The sequence below is a fragment of the Macaca thibetana genome, chromosome X (assembly GCF_024542745.1).
Source record: "Macaca thibetana thibetana isolate TM-01 chromosome X, ASM2454274v1, whole genome shotgun sequence".
Classification (NCBI taxonomy): domain Eukaryota; kingdom Metazoa; phylum Chordata; class Mammalia; order Primates; family Cercopithecidae; genus Macaca; species Macaca thibetana.
The window spans coordinates 126231733-126240223 of NC_065598.1; positions in this window are offsets into that span (position 1 = coordinate 126231733).

An 8491-nucleotide genomic window follows, 5' to 3' on the forward strand; every position below is an offset into this window, starting at 1 on the left:
ATGGAAGCACTAGGAAGAGGCACTGTTATGGGTTGAGTTGTGTCTCCCAAAAAAGATGTGTTGGAGTCCTAATGCCTAGTATCTCAAAATGTGGACTTATTTGGAGGTAGAGTCTTTGCAGAGGCAATCAAGTTAAAACAACATCATTAGAGTGGGCCATAATTCAATATAACTGGTGTCCTTATAAAAGCGGAAATTTGGACACAGACAGGCACACAAGGAGAATGCCATGTGAACAGGAAGAGACTGGGAACATACATGCCAAGAGACACCAAAGACTGCCAGGAAGCCACTAGAAGCTAGGAGAGAGGCATGGAACAGATTCTTCCTTACTGGAACCAACCCTGCCTTGATGTTAGACATCCAGCCTCCAGAACTGTAAGAAAATGAATTTATGTTGTTGAAGCCACTCAGTTTGTGGTACTTTGTTATGGCAGTCCAAGAAAACTAAATCAGGCATTTAAACATATTCAGGGTGTGGTGGTCAGGTTAAGGGAAGACTTCCCAGAGTAGGTGTTATTTGAGCTGAATCAAGATAAATAAGTAGGATTTCATGGGTGGAGTCTACGGAAGATATTCCATGTAAAGTGATCATCATTTGCAATATCTCGGAAGTGAAAGGGAGTATGCATAGCTAAACTACTGCAAGTAATCCAGTGTGCCTGCATGTAGAGTATGTGGGCAATGGTGGTGACAACTGAGTCCTGAGAAGCTGAAGCTTCTATTCATGAAGGGCCTTCTATTCCCAGCCAAGGAATTTGGACTTTATCCCAAAGTCAAATGGGTGGCCTTTAAATATTCATTCCCCCCTCCACTATTCACCCACCTTACTCCATTTTTTCCAGAAAGCCTTCTCTTACATTTATTGTGGCACTTCTCACACAGAACGATAAACAAGAATTTGCTTCTTGGTTTCTTCCAACACACAGTAAGCTCCTTAAAGGCTGGGATGGTGTCCTGTTTACTGAGATAGATATGTCGAGTGCCTGGAAAGTGCCTGGCATATAGTAGGTCCTCAATAAATGATTGTCTGGTATGTTATTTGGGACGTATTGGGACTTCCTGGATCACTTCAGGGTGATATTCCAGGACACGCCACATTTTCCCTTGACTCTGCTCTCCTCTTCCTTCCTCTCACTGATGACCCAGCACTCTCCATGCTTGGCTCTCATTCCATTTCTCCACTTGGTTTGCCCTGTGGGCCAAGGGCCCTGGGAACCTTAGGCATGCTTCCCCCACCCCTACCCCAAATCAGCAGTCCCCACTTCAGGCAGGTTCTCATGCATCTGGGTTCCTACTGTCCCCAAGGGAGCTGGGTGCACACCATGCAAAGCCCTCCAGTCCAACTCTGTCACCTTGCTCCTGCCCCCATGGAGCCTAGCTCTGCCAGGACTAGTGCTTAACTTAGCCTAAGCAGGGTCATTAGGTCAGTTTCAAGGAAGTAGTTCTGGCCAGAATGAACCAAAAAACAGGCGGCAGCTTTGGCAGGAGGATACAGTTGACACTACAGGATGGGGCAATGAAGTGGCTGGATTTGACAGGTGGGCAGGGTCAGATAATCAGAGCAATCTCCAACTGAGCCAAATTTGACCCATGGGATCCCCAATGAAGAAGGCAAAACAGGGTACTAAAAAAGGAAACCAGGAAGAACGATGGCCAAGGCAAGAGGCTAGGCAGAAACCATGTGTTTTGCATTAGATTACAATTTTTTTTTTTTTTTTGAGACAGAGTCTCACTCTGTTGCCCAGGCTGGAGTGCAGTAGCATGGTCTCATCTCACTGCAACCTCTGCCTCCTGGATTCAAGTGATTCTCCCGCCTCAGCCTCCTGAATAGCTGGGATTACAGGCGCCTGCTGCCACGCCCGGCTAATTTTTTTGTATTTTTAGTAGAGACGGAGTTTCACCATGTTGGCAAGGCTGGTCTCAAACTCCTGATCTCGTGATCCACCCGCCTTGACCTCCCAAAGTGCTGGGATTACAGGCATGAGCCACCATGCCCGACCAGATTAAATTTATTTTTTTTAAAATGTGCATCCTTTAATTCCAGCCATTTCAACATGCATAAACACACCTCAGCCTGAGCAATCTTGCACACACACACACACACACACCCCCCACAGATGCAAAGTGATGACACACAGACCCACGCCAGCACTGGCAGAACTAAGTGTGGAATGATTGGCAGATACTGTCACACCTGATCTGTTTGCAACTGGCAGGGAAGGAGTGATTCTCTGTATGTGTGCAAGTACCAAATAATAGCGGCATTCATTCAAGTAGCTAAGTACTTTTCACGGTAATTGTTTCAAATGTATAGCTTTCTGCCTTGTACCAAGTGAACCTGATACAATTTAACTTTTTCTGGATGATTCCAGGACATCTTTATGCATATTAATTACTGTGGGCTGGGCTGAGATACAGAGTGCCCTTAGGTGCTATCTTGAGGTGTATTGGACTCTATTGCTCCACGAAATGGCCTCAGTGTAAATATTCTATTTACACAGAGACACATATTACCCTTATATATGCACAGAAACACATAGGTATAAACACACACACACACACATCTTTCATGTAAATATCTCCATACAAAATGCATACAGAAATCATACTGCATAGACACACACAACGAAGTTACTCAAAAGCTACCTATACACTCTTTGCAGCTAGGTTCATAAGTTAACTCCCTTTCCTGTAGCCGATAACCTGCTTCTTTTGCCATTCTCCTATCTTCCTTTGCACGCTAATTATTGGGATTAGGGAGTTAGCACCTCATTCACTGCGTTGATAGTTTTAATTGGTCGCATCTGACTTAGTTAAAAGACGGCATTTTAACTACAAAGAACTTCACTGGGAGATGGGCACAAGGGGAGTTATTAAAAGCGAGTGCATAACAGCTCCTTGGGAGGTCATTGTTTTGTACTTCTCCCCCCACCCCCCTCCAGAAGTATGTTTATTATTGGTAACAAGGTGAGAAGAAATTCCCTGACTTCATTAGAAACCCAGAAAAAGAACTTTTATTTGCCAATATCTTACTTTCTTACTGGAACACATTTCTTCTGGAGGGTGCTATGGCAAAATGGCCTGGCCCAAGCATACTTTTTGTCTAAAGGGAGCCGTAATAAACTCCCTGGAGCTTCAGGGCTCATCCTAGACAATACTTCCGCCGCTCCCCGCCTCCACACTCACACACGGCAAAACAGCCACCTCTTTAATTCAAAGTTGGAAGTAACTCAGACACCACCAAACTGCTTGTATTCACGTGTGCACCACCTCAGGGAGGGGAAAAGAAAAGTTTCACAAACATTTGACTAGTATCTATTTTATGTACATACAAACAATGTGCTCATCAAAATTCTTTATCTGTTCACTGAGCCAGGCTGGCAGAACCCAGTGCAACATGCCTTGGTTGGCAGATACTGTAACACCCGATCTGTTTGGCATTGGTCAGGAAGGAGATGTTTGTAAGTGTATGTCCCAAATAATAGTAGTGTCCCTTGTAGTAGCTAATTATTTCAAATAGGTCTCTGTCTTTTCATGCCAAGTGAACCTGACACAATTTGCCTTCTTCAGGTTGATTGCAGGCCATCTTTAAGGGCATTAATCATTGGGTGGGGCTGAGACGTGTAGTGTCTTTAGGAGCTATCGTGAGGTATATCAGACTGTTTAATTATCCAGTAAATGGCCGCAGGCTGTCTGTTTTTGTTTTTGTTTTTGTTTAAGAACGATTCTGTCTTATATCTAAAGTTTTTACTTACTGATAACATTGTTTATGCCTCCAGTAGCCCATTGACATTTTCTCTTCTACCCTAGGCTCAGAAAATAAGCTGAGTTACAAAATTGTGTATAAAGTAGAACTTTGAACCTTAGGGGGTTTTTCTGTAAGTACTCTGGATGAAGTTTGGGGCATAGATTTTGTATCGTTTCTTTTGGCTGTCCTAAGGTCTTTAAAGGTTAATTCTTAGTTTTAGCTCTGTGAGTACGAGACAATTGTGATTTCCAGGAAAGGGACCTTTAGATAAATAATTTATCAGTGTAGTTAGGGTTAGTATAGATAAAGTAAACCTTATTAATTTGGACTTCACTAGTTCATGACATGGGACTGCTTTATTTATAGACTAGGCTTTGAAGTTTACCATTCCACCAGCTACAAAAAGAAAGGATATGCTTGGTAAACTAATACCTTAAACAAAATTACAGGTTAATATAAGTTTCATTTACATGTGAAACATTGATTATATTTATCTATTTATTAATATTGATGCCATTAAGCCATCTACTTGATAATACAAGTCATTGTTTATATTTGGAGGTAACAATAGCAAACAACATCTCAATTAATCAATCCATTAAGTAGGAAGTTCATTTGAATAACATTAGCTTGAGTACACAGACACACAGAAGACTAATGGAAGCTCTCAGTCCTTGACTAGCAGCAGTGGCAGTTGAATAAATTAGACAGCCTAGCTAGTTTCTTTTGGTGGAGGAAGCTAAAGGTCTGTAGTGTCTTCAGCTCAGCAATAACCAGTGTAGGGTCAAATCCCAAGGAAACAGAAGTACACTTGCAAACTTGACTGAGACACAACCTCCCCTTGGAGTATGACTGGAATTGAAAATTGTTTCTGACATTACTCTGTGAAGGAAGTTTCTGAATAAGAAGAGTCAATATTAATAGAGGTGTTGCTTTATAACTTTGAAAGATATCCTGACTTTTCAGTAAGTCAGGCTGGTCTTCCCACTGATTAATAATAGATAGGCTGGTACCATGCTAGGTGTGTTTTATATATATTATTTCATTTAATCTCTGTGAACTTTGCAGGTGGATATTATTTCTATCACGCAGGTAAGGATTCGCTTGACTACATTAGTGAATGATCATTAAGTTTCAAGCCCAATTCTAACTTCAGAGCCTGCTTTCTTAACCACTACCATAAACTGTAATTACTCAAGAGATAGGATAACACAGTCTAGGGTGCCATAATAGGTACGTGTCAGCAACTAAGCTGAGACTTGGGGTGAGGGGCTCTCCCAAACCCTACTTACTTGCCTTCGAAGCCCATATGGAAATGACCTCCAACTAGCTCAGGCTGAGATAATGATGATGAAAAGATATATGAAAGAGAAAGAACAATATAAGAGTCTTAATTTCTAAAATAATTATCCTTGGGATCACATATACATTGAGTTGTTACTCAATGTTGGAAACTGTGACCGAGGCCAAACTGGCAACACGCTTTAACTTTCAGGAACAAAACTGTCAAACTCAGTTAATCAGTCATGCACTAGCTAGTATTGGTGCTGAAATGCATGCTAGTTTCATATCACTGCAAAAATCAGTGGCCCTTGTTTAGAGCAAAATGTCAATATAAAATATTGCGTAAAATGAATTTGCAAGTGAGATACTTCATGTATTAAGAGATGCTTATGAGGGCATGAATAATATCAAGAGCAAACATTGGGACTGCTGTGAAAGGTTTAGGGAAGGTGTCCATGATGATGCATGACTGGATCATCTAGTCATCCACAGGACAGATGGAAATATTGAAAAGGTCAGAGATTTGCTTCATTAAATGTTTTTATGTCTTGCAACTGTGAGAATGATGTCTGAAGAATCCAATTTGGATGAAGAAGCTGACTTGTTCTGGAAGAAACCCTAAACACAAACGAAGTTTCTATAAAGATGTCAATTCATTTTAAGTGATGAATGAAAACAGAAGATTTGACATTTGTTTTGAACTTTCCAGGGAAGCTCAACAGAACAAGATGTTCTTGAGTAAAATAGTGACCAGGGAGGAAAATGGTTTTTCTAATGTGATTAAGAAACGAAAGTGTTAGAATCTTCAGAGGCAAACTTCGGTCTGCCAGAGACACCAAGATAGGTGCAGAATCCAACTAAGATGAGGATAATGGAGTTGTGCTATTTTTCCAACAACCATGGCATTGTCATGTAGAATTCACCTCTCAAAGGTAGTCAATCAGACTAATAAGACATTCTGAAGCACTGGCAGAATTATGTGGTTGACTTCTTCAGCACCACAGTGTTATGAATGACACATCACTTGTGTAATTTTCATTGTGCCTCGGCCATTCAATAATTCTTGTGGGGTCGGCTCTGTCCTAGGCTCTTGGAACAATCGTAGTTTGGCACAGAAGAAATATTAGAAATTCAGGCTTACTCTGACCTTGTCATCTCATGACTTTACTTGGGATCCTACTTAATTTCCTGAAACTCTTCTAGAACCCAAATCTCGCATTTGGTCCCCCAATTAACACTCAAGATCCCTGAGAGTAGGATTCTGGTTTGCCTCTCTACAAGTCTTTTTAATCCTTACTTTAATACTATATTTCTATCTGCTCTTGGGTTTCCTGTACTCCCTCTGCCTATTTTTTGCCTTAACCTCTATTATTGCCACTGCCATGTTACTCTGACAATTTGTCACCTGCTTGAGCTTGCTCCATAATACTTAGACCCATCTTAGAGTTTATGTCACACTGACTTGTCTGTTTAACCTTCAGATCCTGGCCTTCTCTGATTTGGCCCAAGGGCCTGAACTGCACTTAACAAATTGTAACTAAAATTGATAGTTAAAGAATCTAACTTATTTGAATGGTATGACTCAACCTAGTCTCCAAAGTTATTTATTATAGCAATCTCAGAAAGACTCTTGGCTATTTGTAGCATGCAAATCTATTCTCAAAAGATGAAATTTAACCTCAGCTAAGGAGGACCAAAAGTCTGTATCTAAGGATCTAAAAAATGTACTCGAAAAAAGTCCCAGTGCTTTTTTTAAAGCATCAGTGGAAAAAGTGTGTAGTTTCCCAGGGAACTTCTGTGAGAGGAAAACTCTCATTTGGATTATAAATTCTGATGGGTTTGTCACACAATTATTCCTGTCACTTTGCTATTACTGTGAAACAGAGTTTGATATCAGCTTTGTTAAACTCCAATCTTGACCATCCAAAGAGTACTGAGACCTTATAGTCCCCACGCTCTATTTGTGTCTTCATTCGTATTTATGCCAGCAATAATCTTGCACTACAGATGAAGTTGGGGATGGAAGGTAAACTTAAGGAGCCTGTAGAGCTTGAGAAGAGGAAGAAACAGATTATGGGTCAAAATTTAGAAATCTTGGAGACCCTGCCAGGATATTCTGAATATAGTTTGCCTCTATTTTTGGTTTGTACTACAGTTGACCTATGCACCCCACTCTGAATCCCAATTCATTTGGCTGGACTCCTGATACCTGCCTAACTCTTGGAAGTTCCTTCTTCCTCAGGTCCTGGACTCTATCTCTAGGTCCTTTCTCTGGAGTTCTACTTCCAGGCACACTGCTCTGCAATTTAATTCTAGCTTTGCACCTGAAAGTGATTAACCCTACTGCCGGGAGAGCCACTTTGCCTTCCTCCTTCTTAGCCTGGCCCTTTTATATAGCAATGCTAATACAGACAGTCCCCTGAGGTTGTTGAGGCAGGTACTGTTGGCGACTTTCTTTTAGACCAGGCCCAAAGCTCACTTTGCCTTTTCTTGTCTCAGACTTGCCCGTTCCAGGTTTCCTCTCCCTCTTTCCTGAACAGCTGCTGAGGTACCAGCAAGCCATCTGGCCGAAACAGCAGGGTTAAAGTACAAATTGAAACTGGAGTTCTTCTAATCTAGTATGACAGTTTGTACTGATCAGGTTAATGGGGATAATTTCTCTTTGGCTTGTACAGAGACATGAAAATTTAATCTGATCTGCTATTAATTACTCTGTTCAATCATTAACGTAGTGTTTCACTAAATAAAGAAAAATCTATTCACACGGCAGAGGCAAGCGTATCAACCAATGCACGATAATAGAAAAGTATTGCCTTTTGTGTCCAGCAGGGAAGCTGTGCTACCACTGTAAGTAGGACATGTACTTTGACATGTTTCTCACCATTAGGGATGGACTGTCCTAAGCCAAACAATGTCTTCCAGTTCCCTCTGGGGAATTACACACATTTGTGAGATGATCAGCAGGGGATACTAAGGTACACTGTGGTTTTGGGAACAGAGTGAAACTAATTGGCTCACAGGAAGATTAAATAACCACATCTCGAGTGAGAGCAACAAAATGCCCTATCAAATAAATGAAATGACTCTAGATGGCTCTTTTCCTTTCTTTTATTAACAAGTATTTATTAAACAATTATTCAGTGTTAAGTGGCTGTGCCGGGTGCTGAGGATGTAATATTCAAACAAAACTGACACACTCCTGCCTTTGTGGAGTTTCTAGTGCAAGTAGAGGAGAATTATATATATATATAAAATATATATATTATATGTATATATTATATATATAATATATATATTATATGTATATATTATATATATTATATGTATATATTATATATATTATATATATTATATGTATATATTATATATATTATATATATTATATGTATATATTATATATATTATATATATTATATATATATATTATATATATATTATATATATTATATGTATATA